General features: G+C 41.3%; 1 long non-coding RNA gene across 1 annotated transcript; it reads left to right on the top strand.

The window, feature by feature from the left end:
* The first annotated feature begins 114 nt into the window (after positions 1-114).
* Positions 115-12,295, top strand: LOC143521032 (uncharacterized). The gene is made up of 3 exons (XR_013132605.1): positions 115-253; positions 7,629-7,798; positions 12,080-12,295. It is a non-coding gene; the product is annotated as an uncharacterized LOC143521032 (long non-coding RNA).
* Positions 12,296-19,252: the final 6,957 nt, after the last annotated feature.

Genomic DNA, 19,252 nt, shown 5'->3' with positions numbered 1-19,252 from the left:
TTAATTGTTTAATAATATTAGTCACATTAAAAATTATTATAACAACACACGACACCTATCACTCGCGCGCCCCCGCGCGCCCCCGCCCTCAGGCGCGCGCTCTGCACACTTCGTTACTGTTTCTCTGTGGGGGGAAATGACAGCGTCAGTGAGTGACATCTCCCCGTAAAGATGTCAAAAAGACAGAAGTCCTCTGGTGCCCAGGGCAGAAAAAGGAGAAAAGAGGAGGAAGAAAGGCGGAAAAAAATCAGAGGTAATATACTAGTATTATATGGTGAACTAACACTATACTGTATGTTGTACTGTAAAAGTTATCTTCAGAAAGGTAGTTAGCGTATTCGCCTTCTATCGTCTCTTTTATATTTTTGGTAAGACCCGGACAGCATTATTACTGTGTTTTTACTTCTCCTTTACTCCGGTGAGTTGTATTTTTTTTTCTTCCCGCACTAGACGCGAGATTAGTTTACATTAGTTTGATTCATGGTATTTTGGAAAAAAATATATACGAACTGAACATGTAAGACTTATCTTATGAAGATGTATTAAGTTCATGTAGTTGTATGATTTCGTTGTGCAAGCTAATTTTGAGCAACTTTGATGTGTTTCGACCGTAAGTAAAAAAAAAACCAACTGGAGGTGAACTGAACTAATGAGCTGCCTATGTTCGTGAATGCCGTTAGAATCCATGTTATTGAGCTACTAAGCTAACGACTGAATTTCATTTCGTGCAGTTATGGACTGAATCGACTACAGTGGTACCTCGAGATACGAGCTGCTCTATATACGAGTGATCCAATATACGAGCACCGAGACGAGTAAAATTTCTGTTCGACACCCGAGTGCACGCTCGAGATACGAGCATGAACCACTAGGTGGCAGTACAGTACTATATGGAAAAAAATAAATCATTAACACTAGAGCTCCTGGGAATTCAGGATTCTCAGGACATCACCCCTCCTTCTTGCCAGCAATTAGCAAAGCCAAACATCACCCTTTATTATGTTAATTCACAGAGCAAGACTGAGGCAGCAGCCTCACCCAGAAAGTCTCTGCACCCAGAGATCACAGATCACAAACAAGCAGAAACACAAATGCTTCTATCAGATGCTTCTAACACAAATATAGATAGATAGATAGATAGATAGATAGATAGATAGATAGATAGATAGATAGATAGATAGGTAGTATAAGAAATGTACAAAGAGCAAGATTCAAGCCTGCTGTTTAGATCACAAACAAGCAGAAACACAAATGCTTCTATCAAATGCTTCTAACACAAATATAGATAGATAGATAGATAGATAGATAGATAGATAGATAGATAGATAGATAGATAGTATAAGAAATGTACAAAGAGCAAGATTCAAGCCTGCTGTTTAGATCACCAACAAGCAGAAACACAAATGCTTCTATCAAATGCTTCTAACACAAATATAGATAGATAGATAGATAGATAGATAGATAGATAGATAGATAGATAGATAGATAGAGAGGTAGTATAAGAAATGTACAAAGCAAGATTCAAGCCTGCTGTTTAGATCACAAACAAGCAGAAACACAAATGCTTCTATCAAATGCTTCTAACACAAATATAGATAGATAGATAGATAGATAGATAGATAGATAGATAGATAGATAGATAGATAGATAGATAGATAGATAGATAGATAGATAAATAGATAGATAGTATAAGAAATGTACAAAGAGCAAGATTCAAGCCTGCTGTTTAGATCACAAACAAGCAGAAACACAAATGCTTCTATCAAATGCTTCTAACACAAATATAGATAGATAGATAGATAGATAGATAGATAGATAGATAGATAGATAGATAGATAGATAGTATAAGAAATGTACAAAGAGCAAGATTCAAGCCTGCTGTTTAGATCACAAACAAGCAGAAACACAAATACTTCTATCAAATGCTTCTAACACAAAGATAGATAGATAGATAGATAGATAGATAGATAGATAGATAGATAGATAAATAGATAGATAGTATATGAAATGTACAAAGAGCAAGATTCAAGCCTGCTGTTTAGATCACAAACAAGCAGAAACACAAATGCTTCTATCAAATGCTTCTAACACATAGATAGATAGATAGATAGATAGATAGAGAGCACATGAATTTGTTTTCCTGTCTTTTCCTCTCCTTTTCCAGCCTGCTGTTTAGATCACAACATTTATCAGTGATGCAGTGATGCAACGCGACCAGGCTAATTTTCGCTAGCAATGATATGGGATTTCCTATATAACATTAGCATCAAGCTAATTGCGCCATATAATTTCTTAGCTTTTCAAACGCGAATTCAAACGCGGAAACAGAAAGTGTTTAATTACAACAAATATTATATAGTATAGTATATGAAATATACAAAGAGCAAGATTCAAACTATTTTATTTATTTTTATTGTTTGACGGGACTCATTAGAGAAACTGTCGTCTCTACGTGCGATTGAATTGTAACTTTTGAAACACGAGTCTACAAATTTTCTGCCGTTTGTTGTAGTATCGGTAACATACAGTCTGCTTGTAACTTCAACTTTTTCGTGAAGTATCACGTTTGGTGTTTTGGTCATATGAGCTTGGGGGTGAGCCAGCTTGTGCTTTGGCAGGCGTATGAGCTGGGGGTGAGCCGCTTCCACCGCATTACCAAGACAATGGGCGTTAATCCCTTCACAGCAGGGGAGTGGGCTACATGGACCCTACCAAGCCCTGTGAAATTTTTCGCTTCTCTAGGAGCTCTAAAAATCAGCTCAAAGACACACTCAAACGCTTTTCTTTCTCTCCCTCCCCCACAACCGTTTGTCTTCTCAGCTTTAATTCGCCTGTCTCGTTTAAGGCCCATAGGCCCTTTTCACACTTCCGCATTTTTTCTTCCGGAAGCTCTCGTTGCAGGGTAAAGTTACTTCCGTTACACATTAAACAATGGCAGAGTCCAATACCAAGAGCTTTTGCAGTGCACCAGGGTGCTCGATCTCGAAGCAAAAACAGTCGTATCTCAGTTTCTACGGTTTTCCGGCTGACGACGAGCAGAAAAGAAAATGGGTTTGTGCAATTAGGAGGGATGAAGGGGAAAACTTTGTGATACGGAGCATCTTTGTGTGTAGCCAGCATTTCACTGCTGCAGACGGCTAAAGCTCGCGGCTAAAAGTTGGTGCTGTTCCCTGTTACTGTCCCCGGTACTGTTACTGTCCCCGGTACTGTTACTGTTCCCAGTACTGTTACTGTTCCCAGTACTGTTACTGTTCCCAGCCGGTTTCAGTGGAACAGTTGCTGTCCGCGTTTGAAAGATCAAGCTCTCGGCTGGGAGTACACGTACGTCCGCTAGCATCTAGCTGTTACCCGCTAGCATCTAGCCCCGGTTCGCTAGCTTCTAGCTCCGGTTCGCTAGCTTCTAGCTCCAGTTCGATAGCATCTAGCCCCGGTCCGATAGCATCTAGCCCCGGTCCGATAGCATCTAGCCCCGGTTCGCTAGCTTTTAGCTCCGGTTCGCTAGCTTTTAGCCCCGGTTCGCTAGCTTCTAGCCGTCATCCGATAGCATCTAGCCCCGGTTCGCTAGCTTCTAGCCCCGGTTCGCTAGCTTCTAGCCCCGGTTCGCTAGCTTCTAGCCGTGATCCGATAGCTTCTAGTCGTGATCCGATAGCTTCTAGCCGTGATCCGATAGCTTCTAGCCGTGATCCGATAGCTTCTAGCCCCGGTTCGCTAGCTTCTAGCCGTGATCCGATAGCTTCTAGCCGTGATCCGATAGCTTCTAGCCGTGATCCGATAGCTTCTAGCCCCGATCCGATAGCTTCTAGCCCCGATCCGATAGCTTCTAGCCCCGGTTCGCTAGCTTCTAGCCGTGATCCGATAGCTTCTAGCCCCGGTTCGCTAGCTTCTAGCCGTGATCCGATAGCTTCTAGCCGTGATCCGATAGCTTCTAGCCCCGATCCGATAGCTTCTAGCCGTGATCCGATAGCATCTAGCTAGAAAAGAGCAAGCTCTCGGCTGGCAGTACACCACGAACATCTACTAGTCGAGAGTTTGCTCTTTCAAATGCGGACAGCAACTGTTCCTCTGAAACTAGTTGTGATCCGCTAGCATCCAGCTCTGCTCGGTAGCATCCAGCTCTGACCATCACTCTGCTGTCGACTATATTGGACACTGAATAAACAATAACACGTAATAACTTGGTGTGTCATGAACTTTATTGATACTGATGTAAACCAAACAATCAATAGCTGACGTCCCTTGGCTTGCTAAAGCTGGGCGTACACTGTACGATATTTTAAATGGTGTACTCAGCTGTACTCAGCTCCATCTCAAACTACGACTAAATCGCAGAGAGAGTCAGCTCGTGGAGCTGCTTCAACAGTGTGATACTCTCACGAGGAGCGATTTGAATTTCAAACATGTTTGATATTCTTGCGATGTTGCGATTTCTGATCGGGAGCTGGTCGTGAGGTGTGAATCGCTCCTCGTTTACCTGTGTAAACTATACGATGCACGACACGCGATTGAGCCGAAACTCAGCCCGATCGCAAAAATAGTCGCACGAGTGAAAAATCGGCTGAAATTGGGCCAAAAATCGCACAGCTTAACCTAGCTAGATATTGTTAACTAAAGCTGTCAGTATCATTTGTAATATTATAATATATAACATAATAATATAGACTGTTTTACCACTCCGTAGGATGACTAATGGAACCAGCTATACCTTAAATAATAGTTAGTTACCTAGCTAGTGCTAGCTGGTGTTAGCTTACCCTGGTATAAGTGAATAAATTATTCTACAAACAATTTGTAGCCTCTATTTAACTTGGAACCGTTCGTTGTTGAATGTTCTCCAACGATACTGGAAACGTATTTAAAATTCAGTCTCGGCAGCGACGACAGGGATGAAGTAAACACACGCTCCATGCTGAGGTGAATTGACAACAACTATCTTCTGCGAGTACCGGAACTTGTTTTACCCGGCGGTGACGTATTTCCGTTTTGTTGTGAAAAGGGCCTATTCACACCCTACGGTAATTACGGATACGGACCCTTTCGTCCGGTTCCGGAGGTCGTTTCATCCGTCAGTGGGTCCGTTGCCAGAGCGAATCCGTAGTAACGGAGCAATATAAACCGGAAATCAGGGGGCAGTAGAGAGTCAGAAGCATCGGAAGTACACCAATTCGGGAAAATCAATGAAGAAGAGTACTGGACTTTAAAAAATGGCGCTCGAGTTAGAAGAGAAACGTTGCGAGTTGGTTAGAGGCTACATTCTGCTACGGTGCCAGGTCATCGCGATAAACAGCGATGCAAAAACAGCTGGGAGGAGATTGCTGGTGCGCCGGTGCCGGAAATTTGACTATACTGCCCTCTAGAGCAGGCGTACTCAACTAAATTTGTCCGCGGTCCAATTTTGGCAGATACCTGTGCCCTGAGGTCCGGTGCGGCGGGGGTGGCGAACGTAAGTTGTTGAGCGGGGGGGGGGGGGGGGGGACGGTGCGCGAACGGTGGAGGCGTTTATACTTTCGCGAGCGTCACTGCAGTGTTCTCCGAAACGATAGGCGTTTTGTCCGAAACGATGGTAGAAACACCCCTCAAAACAGGGGAGTGAACATTTACCTGACCAATTTTAATGTTGCTATATGTTTCAGGTTTGAAAAGTGCTGGAATTTAGGTTAAAGTACTTTAAAATGTTTGAAATTGTAACTACTTGGTTTCACAACAAATAGCTGTCTGACTGAATAGTTCTCTTGTATTAGGTTAACAAATACGAGCCTCTTGTAATTCCAGGACGAAACATGAGAGGACGTGAAGATTGGGCGTTTTTTAAATAAACAACCATTAAATAATGTGATAAAAAGCGAATTATTTCGAGTATATGTATAAATATTTAACTTAATTATGTTTAACATGCTGGGAAATATTGAAATGGACCTTGAAAGTGACGTACAAGTGCTTTAATTCCACCTTATAAAGGTGTATGAACCCTGAAAACGTGACTTTGTTCATTGCGCTGAAGCGCGGCGCGAAGTTACAAAATTCGAGAGGTGCACGACCTCTCGAACCGACAGCGCGCGAGACACTCGCGCACACGCGGAGCCACAGCGATTACGTCATTTTCGCCGCGCGGACCCTCGCGCCGCTCGCGAAGCGTCAACCAGGCAGGCTTGTTGTTGAGCGGGGTGGCGAACGTAAGTTGTTGAGCGGGGTGGCAAACGTAACACTCGCGACGGAGTGTTTTGTCAATAGCCCTGAAATAAATGCTACGGTTTTGTTTTGGTCCGTATCCAGTTAATCAGGAATGAGATTGGGTCCGGACAGGACTGCGTTCGGGTCCGGATCCGGACCGCGGTCCGCCAGTTGAGTACCCCTGCTCTAGAGGATGTATTTAAAAAAATCATAACGTTGGAACCGGAAAGAGGTATAGTGGCCCCCTACGGAGGCTACGTTTGGTACGGACGGACGAAATTCGTATAAAGGCCCATTTATGCTCAACGTTAAATACGCATACGTATACGGACGGGGCCTTTTGTCCGTTCTCTGCGTTCATTTCGTGCGTATTTGTGCACGTTTTCTGAAAGCTTATGAATGCGTACTGTATGGAGCAATACCACTGGCAGCCGTGGGGGCAGTATAGGACGCTTCTATATGGACACAACGAAGAAGAAATGGCGGAACTTTTTGAAGAGCGGTTGTGCGAGCTTGTTCGAAATCTTAATCACTTGTATGACGTAACTTCACCGGGGCACAGGGACAAACAGTTGTTACAAAACAGCTGGGAGGACATTGGAAAAGAATGTCTGATGTGCGGGGCTACCCGGCGAAGCAAGTTATCGAATGCTCTGACGGACATTCGAAAATACTGGAAATGACGTTCGTCATCAATCTCTCTCATCGGTAAAACAAGTGAATAAAATTCTCCGTCCAAAAGTCGCATAGTATTTAATGGCCTCACAGACCACCGCCGTCTTGTTTGCCTTCTTTTTCGTTTTCGAAGCAGGTACAACACTAAAAGCTCCTCCACCGCTGCCATGCTTGATACTCTGAACTGCCCCCTGCTGGATGTATTGCTTAACAACCATTTCAACGGAGTTGACGCGTGGAAGTATGTGGGCAGTGCCGTTTATATAGCTTGAAACGCACGTATACATTTACGTACGTAAAGGGAGTATAAATGAGGCTTAAAGCAGGCTGTGGTATGTCCGGTGAAGTAGACTCGTACAACACCCCCCACTCCCCCCACCCTCCGCAGCGCCATTTAAGGATTACAGTACGTACTTACTGTACCATGTTTATTGATACTACTGTACTGTAATAACTATTTCTCCTACATTTATTTTATTGTTTAATTATACATGTTGCGTGTGCCTTTATCAATAAAGAACATGTCTTTTTTTCCACATTTACGCTAGTTTTGTGACTTTTTTAAGGACCGGAACCAATTACAATACTCTACATTGTTAAATTGCTTCCAGAACTGAGCAGTTCGAGATACGAGCACGGGTCTGGATTAAACTCGTATCTCGACGTACCACTGTATTACTTTTGAAACACTGCACTTTGAGTTAAGATATTGTAGAGTATGTTTCAGATCTGATAAGAGTGATTAAGAAGAATATTTATAGTACTGTTATCCTGTTTTTTTTTAGAGATCGATTTTACTTTCTTACGGAACTTCCCTGAGTGTGCGCACGGACAGTAGAGAGAAGAGGAGCGTCTTGCCACTCACCTACCTGCCCTGTCTGCATCAAAAGGCTCCAGATAAGGAGATTTCCCTGAGCACACCCGCACGTTGGACACATAAAACCAAACTACCCGGGTAGATGAACATTGATGGACTTTATTTATTTCGTTTCATTTTATTCAGAGCTCCGATGTTTTTTTTTTTTCTTTCCTATTGAAACAGACAATCGTTTTCTCACTTGATCTTATTGAAATAAACACCGGCAATGTTTTCCCACCTTTACTAACTGGTCAAATTTTTTTTTGTTATCCTCCTCCTTGAAAAGAACCATAGATCAAGGGCGCTCAGTCAATATCTCCTGATAACCTCTAAAGAGCCACCCTTACCCTTACATATGCCCCATTTTTCAAAGTACATATTTGGCAAGTTGCGTCACGTCACGTGGTTAATATACTGCCACAATTTTACAATAGTCATCATACTGCCCAATCCTAGTAGGTGCTATTATTAGATTAGCTCAGCAAGTTTTTAAAATAAATGTATATTAAAACTCCTCTTTTCATTTCAGATGCACTTTTGAAATAATAACAATGTTTCCCAAAACGTTCATAACTCTAAGTACTTCGTAACCTCGTACTTACGATCGTTCTTAAATTTACGAGTGTTTCCCGAAACTCTTCGTAACTTACGTCGTTCTTATAGTCGTTCGTAACTTAAGAATCTCCGGACCCATTCGTAACTCACTAAGCCGATAGCGGAGGAGTCGCTCTCCTGTGACGCAACCTGTGACGACACACCCTGGCCAATCAGTGTCATGCTGTTCTTCCACGTCACAGAACTGTACCGCTTTGGAACGGTTAGAACCTCGAGCGAGTAGGTACGAAAAAAGTACCTGAAGGTCCCGGCAAACTGGTACCTGGTACTAATGGAAACACTCACAAACCGTCGCGAATCGAACCATACCGCGCCAAGCAGGCCCTAGTGGAAATGCGCCATTAGTGAGTTACGAATGGGTCCGGAGATTCTTAACACTAGAAGTCCCAGAGAAGGGTCTTTCAACACTTCTACCATCGGAACCCAGAGAAGGGTCGAGAGAACTGAAGGATTTTAGCTAACACCCTATTATCAGCTGCGAGCAGGCACTTTTGTTCTGTAAATAAGGCCATTACTGGCGCACCACAGGAGGGGGCATGCTTCAGCTCACAACTAATTGTTGTTTTTCATTGAGTTTAGCCATTTAGTTAGTTCTATTCAGTTTATTGCATTTTATAATATAAAGGTTATATATATTGTATATAGTTTAGTTTTATCTGAGCAACAAAGCACAAACAATAAATTATTTTTTAATATTTTAAATAGAAAATTAGAAATTTTATAGCCAGGTACATGTGAGTAATGACCAGAAGCATTTGTGTATAAGTCAGGAGGACTGAAATTTCAGCATGAGAAACATACAAAAGAACAACTGTTATGTTTCCATGCTTTTTTATGTTCCATGCTTTTTATTATTGCCATAAAATTATACAAAAAATACAAGGAATAAAACAATTCCACACATATTTACAATAGGCTGCAGTGCAGGGCTGTGTGTGTGTGTGTGTGTGTGTGTGTGAGTGGCATGTCCTTCTTGTGTGACTAGCACTTCAGCAGTCACTCAGCAGTCTGTCAGAACATACCTGGCACTGCCAGGGTATCTCCCTGGTACATTTGCCACACGTGTATCTGTAGCAGTCGACACATCTCACATTTGCACAATTGTTCATGAGTGTTCTCATCAGAGCATTCACATACAACTATCTACCCAGTCTGCCAGTCCCTCATTTGGGGAGAAAGCTACAGTATTGTGGCTATTCCCACTTTAGTGACCCCATTTTGTTTCTCTTTCACTCAGACAATAAAATATTCCAATACAGTGAGGACATGCACCTAAGACGAAAATTTCAGACCCCTCCATGATTAAAAAATTGTCTAAAGTGGGGCATAGCCACAATAGTGTAGCTTTCTCCCCAAATGAGGGAGTGGCAGACTGAGTGGATAATTGTATGTGAGTGCTCTGTTGAGAACATTTCAACTTTATTGTATATATTTCTAAACTTATATCATGTCCTCTGTAGCTTCTGCTCTCAGCCAGGCCCTCTGACTGCCTCTCTCACCTTATGCATGTCCCCTGCACAACAATGCAGCTGGGGGATGGGCAGACACACTCAGGACCAGCTTACAGACTTTTGCATGACCTTTTTTGAGGTGGATCAACACAATTAATTTGGTAATTTTTTTCAAAAATTGTTATTTTGAACCCACTTATCTTTTTTAGAAGAAAAACATTACTAACATTACTACATTTCTACCTGAGCCTGCCAAAAGCCAGTGCTGAGGTATTTTGGATCATGAGGCCATCCTTTGTCATGCAGCCACTTCTAGGTAGACGGGGGGATGGGTGATAGTGTGAGCTATGTTGATCCATTGACTCAGACGGAGAAGAAAATACCCTTTCAGAGAAATCTGAACTTTGGCTATTTTGACCAATAATCATGTCACCTTTTGCAGTGAGAAAAAAATCCAAAATTAGTACAAAGGAGGCAGACTTGAGATGTTTTGGAATTATAGTTCAAATAATGTCTGTGTCAGTTTTATAATAAAGAGAAAGATGACTGTAGCCACCTACATGTGGATGAAAATTCATGTCACCACACATTTCACTTACTCTGTTGACTGAGAAGCAAGGATAGCAAAGGTTTCCAGTACACAGCAGGCTTTTGACATGATCCTGGAGGGGCCGTGGGCGGGTGGGGTTCCCTGGTCTTTCTCTGCCTGCCTCTGGCCTCTGGGGCCTTGCTAATAAGTACATTCTGTACATTTATCCTATGTTGCACTTACATAAACACACACACTCACACACACATACATCAGTCATTTGTGCTGTATGTCTTTCTTTCTGCTCTTCATTTAGTAGCAGCAGTTGGCGAATCATTTGAGCTGTTTTTTCTGCTCTTCTGTCTTTTCCCTTTTTACTTTCTCTCCCCCTCTTTTCTCTCCTGTCCTGTATGGTTCACCTAACCCCAATTGTTTTTATCACTATTGTACTGTATTATACAGAATTGTTTTCTTTTGATCCTTACATGAAAACAAAGTTGTCCTCCAAAGGTGAAAGGGTGGAGGTGGGCCAAAAAAAAGTTTGAAAAGCCCATATGAAGCAATTTTCAAGCCTAGGGTCACAAACATCACACAAACATATGGTTCTGTAGATGAGGAGACTTCTTGCAAGAGATCTTGCACAGTCTCATATGGCAGCCAAGGAGGTGCAAGCTTTCAGCAGCAACCACCCATACCTGACACACGCCTCATTTACATAACACTGGAGGCAAGTTCAGCTCTTCTCCCCCCTGCTGATTCCTCGGGCAATGGGCACTTTTGCAAATGAATGGATGTTAATTGGAGCCACCAGAGGTGTCAGTTTGGACTAAGGTTCTTTGGACCCTCTTTTGGGACTTCAGGGGGGTGGTTGAAATTTCAGGGACTTCTAGTGTTAAGTTACGAACGACTATAAGAACGACGTAAGTTACGAAGAGTTTCGGGAAACACTCGTAAATACTAAGTAAGTACTTCTTAACTCGAAGCTACGTGCAGTTCTACCTCAAAAAGAATAGAGGCGCTAATTTGACTCGCGCGGGTTTTAATCACGGCATTACAACGTTTGCGTTTATGTGCATTAGTATTTTCTTTTGAAGTAATTACATCGCATATACGTCATTAAGTGTCAACAAAAATCACATGTACTACTTTGAATTGTTTAGCATTAGCTGATATGTTGCCAATATTTAATTAAATATCTCTGTGTAGTTAATCAGACTTCCCCAATTAATATATGCTTTGCAAATAAATGGCTACAAGTTGGCCTATTAAGCTTGTTTTAACTTAACCAAATTGGCTGATTAATCAGTAGCACATATAAGTAACCTGGAAAAAGGCTAGTAATTGTGCTTGAACATGGTGGCCCTTCAAAATGTGTGCATGCTGTTACTAAAGCATTGCTTCGCCATGCAGCAATATGCATAAAATTTCCAAGAACTAGGGATGCATTACATGAAGTTATAATTGGTTTTCATGCAATTGCAAACATTGCTGGAGTTGTTGGTGCAGTGTACAGACCTCTGATTTCCACACACACTCCCAGCCTCTTGAGCCCAATCTACACCTGCCGTAAGGGCTTCTCTGCTTTAAATACACAAGTAATATGCAACCACCAAGCCTCTTTATGGACATTGTGGCCTGGGTAGTTCTTATGACTCCTTCATCTGGGCCAATTCTGGAGTGTGTCAGATGGCTAGGGATAGTGCATTTGATGGTGGACATGTACTAGCTGACAGTGGGTATCCACTCTGAAGCTACATACTCACTCCTGTATCAAATCCCCAGACTGAGGCTGAGGAGAGATACAACATGCAACACAGAAGAACATGTGTGATCGAGAGAGCTTTGGGCATATGGAAAATGCGTTTTTGGTGCCTCCACAAGTCATCAGGTGGGCTTCGGTTTTCTCCAGAATGCAGCTGTGCTGTAATTGTTGTATGTGCTATGCTGCACAACATTGTAATGCAAGCTGGCATACACGTTCAAGATGATGAGGAGAGAGGAAAGAAATGTTCTCAGAGTTACCAGGAGAAAGGAGAGAAGGACTTTACCAGGCTGGCCTCCAAAACCGAAGGCAAAATATAAGGAATGTTTTTGTCTAGATACACCAAAAATAAAATACTTTGTATAAGTGATCTGTGGGTGATAGATTTGTTATAAACATACACTCTGAGGCATTTGTTGTAGTGCAAGTTTTACTTTCAATAAACATTATGTGTAGGGTGACCATATTTTTATTTGGGAAAACCAGGACACTTTGTGTGTAAGTTGTTGAGCGGGGGGGGGGCAAACGTAACACTCTGCTTGAAATCGCCGGATGTGAAATACGGACATGTCCCGGGAAATACGGACGTTTGGTCACCCTAATTATGTGCAAAATAAATCATTCATTAAACAAAAAGGGCTTGCATCTTCCATAAAACTCCTACCCAGTGTTGGTACTAGTCAGTAGCGAACCGTGACCATTAAACCTGAGCTCGTTACACCCACCCTCCCCCCCGAAAAATTTTTTTTCCTCTCCTAATAAACTGCAATAAAGAATAAAGAAAAAACAGAGACGACAGTATAGCTTTAGAAACGCATGTAGTTCGTTCAAATAACGTTTGTACTAGATAACTTGTTAAGCAAAATAAGTTTCCAAACAAAATAAGGTTTCACAGCTTTGTGGTTCTCGGAAGCGGAATATGTAAATGAGGACGTCAAAGGGCCGAATCGAAACTAGCTAGCGGCGGTAGGCTAACGACAGCTAGCGTCGCCACAGCGGGTGGAAATTATCATACAGTTAAGCCTGCCCACTAAGAGGGAAGATATGATTGGTCAATTTTACTGTCATTTGAAACTGGTATTGCGCTGAATTATAACTGCCAGGCCCTCTGTAAAACGAACAGCGGGCGTCACAGTCCTGATAGGGGGAGACACAGGCTCACAGGCTTCCACTTAACCCCTCACCTTCCAACACAGATTGAATAGACCCCAGTAATAATTTGTTTGCTTATATTTTTGTAATTGTTTAGATGTCGATTGTAAACTGTAAGTAGATCAAATAAAATTGGATAATTATATATATAATGTTTTAAGAATATTTTAGGCCCTCTGAGAGGGCGTAGAGGGCCCTGACCTGACGGTTCCCCACTGGTACTAGTACTGGGATCTGGAAAGAAAATTTTATTAATGTCAGTGCCACAAAATGGGAGTTATTTCATATATGTTTTAGTGAAAATTCAGTAAAGTATATTCACATTTACTATTGTTACTTGGTTAAGTATCTTACCTTGTTCAGAGGGCAATATAATTGGTACGGATATTGAGGGCCTGCTAATCTGGTACTCCGCTACTGCCAGCTGCTTGGCCATGATGTCAAGTTTGGTCCTCTTTTGTTCCAGAAGCTCCTGATGGTGTTTCTCCTGTTGGAGGAGCTTTTCCCTTTTGAGCTGCAGCCTTTCTTTTTCTAGCGCAACACGCTCCATGCTGCACCCACAGGTATTTTGAGGAGTCGTTGCAGGTGGATCTCCCTCCATGGCCTGAGCACAGGAAGGCCCTGGACATGCCTCAGGACTGCTGCTCTGTTTTTTCCCACTTCGACCACCATTTGGCTCAGCTCCGTCGACAGATATTTTCGTTTTCTTTGTGTTATATCCATGGTTTTGAATGAGGTGTGAAAGGTTAATTGTGTGCCCTATTTATAGCCTACCCTTGATATACGATCGGTCAGAATTGCAAAGGTAATAATTTTAGAGTTCTTATTTTTTTCTTATACTTGACATTTCTACACTTATTAGTTGTTAGTTTTTTATGATTGTCATTTTGCCAATGATACTTTTGGGTCGTAATAATGAAAAAAATGTATGTAAATTGGTGGTTCGGTTTTCGACTAGCGGAGCTTTTCCAGTGCAGCTGCAGAGGCGGAGTCAACGTGGAACTACTTAGAACTCGTTCGTAAATTTGGAGACTAAGAAGGCTTTTGGGATACACTCGTAAATTTCGCGTTCGTAAGTTTCTAAGATCGTTCGTTATCGGGAAATCCACCCCTGTTCTTTAGTTTTTAAATTTATCAAAAATATTTAAAAGTTGTTCTCTGCACTACTTTATGTATAATAGCTACTTGCTAGCTTTGGTAACGTTAACCTGTTCCATACGGACAGACGCGCGCTGATGAGTTTGTGAACTGATATCCTTCCATAGTCATTGCAGGTAAGCAAGTTCTATTTTTGTTGATTTTTTTGTATTAAGCATCTTATTAATATACGTTGAGTTACGACCATGAGAAAAGTGAACGCTAAGAGTTCGCTACCTAGCTTTTAGAATAAAACGTCACATGGTCCGAACAGCTGTAATTCTCGGATGTACCAGCACTTTTGCAATATACTTTTGCATTGTTTCGCTCGGTTATTTTGAATGGTTAAGATTACGGTAAAAAAAATATACGTCATTGTATTTTTTGTACCCCTCAGTTGTGTCTGTATAATTGTATTAATTGTGTACTTTGAGAAAACGCTCCTGAGCATTTACATTATAATTAGTGCTGTCAATTCCAGGTGCCGAGATTAGAGGTCCTCACCAGGATTTTGCTCAAGCTTGCTAGATTTTCTAATTACACTGTAAAAAATCTTTGTTTGCTTATGTTCTGTGAATATAAAAATTTATGTGGGCAAAGCATGAAACATAAAAATAGTTACTCCAAAAACAAAAAACGAGTTGTGCCACCAGCTGCTGCATTTTTACCATTCAACTTAATATTTTGTGTTCAGTGAATGAGCATTATGGTTCTCAGTCAACATGTCAAGTCCAAAGTAAAAAACTGTTGGGCGAGCAATAGTGGTAGTGGTGTAACTAATGCGCATGCTCGAGAGAAGATTTTCTTGGCGCCTTCTGCACCAAAACTAAAATGAAGACCCAGCGTTTCACCGTTTATCTAGAGGACTTCAAACTTTCACTGAGTGAAGTTAATGTGGATCTTTACTAAGCTAACACAACTAACTTGGTGGTGTTTGTTGAGTTTGAATTTGAACTAGGTCGTATTTCAACATATTTTCCAAACGTATAGTTATCAAAACTAGAGCTAAGCCAACAAGTTGTTTTTCAGTGTTTAACTTTGCTATGAGTTTAGTAATGTTAGTGTTAATACTGTTGTGGTTGGCAAGGACAAGCTACCGATTAATGTCGTTACGCGTTAACTGTCCGTTTGGAATTTAACTTTACCATACGTCGGCAAACTGTTAGCATGCGGACTAACGTTAGCTACCTAGCTAGCTAGAACTGCGTAGTAATTAAGCATTTGCTGAAGCCCAATCGATTTCTAATTAAGTACTTTTTAAGATACTTTTTCCAACCACATACAGCTCCGCGGTCAGTTCTCCCGTTTCCCTGGATGTGTGTTGTATGCGTGTTAGTGTCCCCCCTCCCTTAGAACCAGTGTGTTTTTGCCGTTAGCGTATTGCTAATAAATTAGCATTGAGCTAACGTTGGTGTCATGGCTCATTCTTGTCCTCCTGACTCGACGACGTTTCAATTTTTATTACATTTATAAAGCAGCTCTCATATGCCTGTTTGGTAATATTTTTGACATTTTGGTTTGAATTTACTTCATAAAGCATAAAATGTATAGTTCAGGCAACTTGGATACTAATGAATAATTACCTGAACTAAACAATTGTAGCTGGAACAACATAAAACATTTTGTTGGACTCACTAGGTGTATTTGGTTAATATATAACATTCTGTTGGCTCAACTTATTTTCTTTAATTAGACTGAATTCTGTAGTTGTCAGCAGAGCTTAAAATTTGCAATTTGCAGAGCTTAAATTAGACCAACTAAAAAAATTTGGTGCAACGGGTCACTAAGATTTTTTTAGTTGGTGAGACTTGAAATTTTTTACAGTGTAGCAATCCAGGTAAAATTAGTGGAATCAACACAATCCAGGAAGCCTGAGCAAAATCCTGGTGAGGATTTTTTATTGCGGCACCTGGAATTGACAGCACTAATTATAATCAATATGGCAAAGCAGTTTATGAACTGCTGAGAACGTGCGCTGATGAGACTCAACTGGTACTCTGTGGTTGCCATACTCATTGCAATGTGGAAAACAAAAATTAGAAGCCATTCATCCACAACTTGGCGTGCATCCCTTGATTGGGGAAGGAAAACAGAGGTTTTACCTACATTCACAGATTATCTGTGGTTAGTTATTTAAGGAACTTGAACAAGTTTCATCAAAACACTGAAGAATTGATGCTGTTTTGAAGGCAAAAAGTGGTCACAACAAATTTTAGATTTCTCTTTTGTACACCCACTTGTACACCACGCATTTTGTAATTGACCAAAATAAACTATTAACATGTTATATTTTTGAAATCTTTCTTATTTTCCCCCCACACCTGCCTAAAACCTTTGCACAGTTCTGTATACAGTAAATACTGTGTATGTGTTATATATAATTATTTTCCTAACATGCACTCTAATATATTTGTCTCTGAGGATGAGGATTTTGGCATTTTAGTTATATGGACAAATAGCGAAAGATCAATTTGACAGATGATGTACCTGCTACCATACAGACAGATTATACCTACTCAATACCAGTTTTGATGCTCTAAGAAGAAAAAAAAAATTGTCTCAACAATTGACTTAGGCAGTGGCTATCATTAAATAGAATGAGACACACCAAAGACAGCTTTAACTACACCATTTAGATCAGGGATGGGCAACTTCCATGATAAAGAGGGCCAAAAAATTTTCAGCACTATCATTGAAGGGCCACATGACCACGCACTTCAAATAATTGGATATGAAAGACACTACTAATTATTCTCAATAAGAACACATTTAAAATTAATTCAGATCTGTATGTTTATTGCACCAACATACATCTATTTTCTGCATATAAATGCATTAACATGTCCTTAATAAGCAACAAAGACAAAACATTTGCTTAATAAAAAAGTGCAAAAAGGAATTTGAACTCCTTCATATCAAAGAACTGTAACGCGTAGCGCACTGCGGAGCGAGGAGGCGGACACAAACACTGAGAAGAGCGAGATTTAATAAGGGGAATTCCATGGTCGAAGTCGTTTGTACAGGCACGGGTCAAAATGGGAGAGCCGTCCAAGTGGTCAACAGGACAGGCAGGAGTCGTAACAGGAGAGCCATTCACAACGGAGAAACACAACGGAGATGGAAAGTACCAGAACAGCGATGACAGATAATCCACAAAACCGAACAAACCACAAATAACCGACAACGGGCGAAACACAGAGATACAAGCAGAGTTGTATAATCCAGGTTCAGAAAGTAAAAGTCCTCACCAGGATTTTGCTCAAGCTTGCTAGATTTCTAATTAGCAATCCAGGTAAAATTAGTGGAATCAACACAATCCAGGAAGCCTGAGCAAAATCCTGGTGAGGACTTTTACTTTCTGAACCTGAATTATACAACTCTGGATACAAGTACACAGGACTAAACTAGACACAACTGAACACAATGACGACACAGGTGTGGCAGACAGAGGGAAGGTGGCGAGTGTAAAATGGAGACAAATTAAGTATTATATCGCGATCGATTCTTAGTGTTGACTTGTAACTCCCGTGGTAGCCCAACTCAAAAGTAGCCCAAAAAACCGCACCCCGCGACCCCAGAATTTTTACCCGCGGCTGGACTTTCAAACAAGCCCAATTTGGCGTGAAAACCGCGAACCTGGCAACTATGCAGCTAGGAGAGGGGGGCGTAGCCCTACGTGACAAGAACAAAAAAGTCCTGCTATATCGTTTTTTGTCTTCTTTTAATTATTAAATTATTATTGATCTATTTTGCCGCACTGAGTGAGAATGAGGGCCGTGTGCGGCCCGCCAGTTGCCCATCCCTGATTTAGATTATATGAGTACTTGCGGATGCCGGCTGGGGTCTATAATGGAGTGGCCACGATTCAGCAGCTGTTGCTGTAAGTGACTTGGTCTTCCAAGTAATGTAGATCGATGTGGATGGGGGAAAAAAACCCAATTTGCCATCCAGATTAATTAACGTCAAGATTAACTGTTGTTGAACAACTGGAGATGGAAATTGTATTCAATTGCATTCATTTTCTAAGCGATTATTCTCTTTGGACTGATGAGTGCATATTCTACACTCATTTATGGTGATGTTAGGCTTCATAAAAGAAGCCCAGTATAATTTATGTCCTGTGGGGTGCCTCCCGCATAGGCCACAGATACTTGAGCAAAGTGTTTATTAATATATTTTAGAAGCAGATTTCTATGAAAAAATATATTACGACTCCAGTCATTATTTGTTGCGTGTGTGTTTTTGTCTGATCCAGGAATAGACAATCTTGCCCAGTCCTTTTCCCTGATTTGTTGGTTCTGCCTCCTGTTCCGGTCGATTGTCTCTGATTGGCTACTGCTTGTCTGTTGTTGGTATAAAGTTGTGCCAAATTGTTTACTGACTGTTGCTGCACGTCTTGTTTATGGTCAGTTGCTTGCTGTGAAATTCCTTGATTTATTGTCAGTAAACTGTTAGCTGGTCCTGATTGCATTTTGCCTTGTCCTACTGGCTTTGTCATGTAATGTTCATTTAGGGCAGTGATTCTCAATTGGTGGGTCGCGATCCAAAAGTGGGTCTAGGACTCGTTCTGGGTGGGTCACGGACAGATTGTAAAAAAAGAAAATAAAATTCTGATTTTGAAAAAGAGAGGCATGCGTCAGACATGCAAACCATTCCTGTTGCCATGGTTACCACCAAATGTTTACCCTTTTAATTTGTTATAACATTTGTATCTTTTAAAAGTGGGTCGACCACAAGAAAATGTGGGTCCCAGGCTGAGACCAGTCGAGAATCCCTGATTTAGGATATTTGGGAGTAGGGAGCAGATGATTTCTTCTGTTTCTCACTAGGGAGTGACGGAAGTATGTATGTGTTTCTGTTTTGCTTTTTTTTTGTTGGTTTGGGGAGGTAACTCAGAGGTTTTT

Source organism: Brachyhypopomus gauderio, chromosome 8 (assembly GCF_052324685.1).
Source record: "Brachyhypopomus gauderio isolate BG-103 chromosome 8, BGAUD_0.2, whole genome shotgun sequence".
Classification (NCBI taxonomy): domain Eukaryota; kingdom Metazoa; phylum Chordata; class Actinopteri; order Gymnotiformes; family Hypopomidae; genus Brachyhypopomus; species Brachyhypopomus gauderio.
This window is presented reverse-complemented; position numbering and strand designations above follow the sequence as displayed.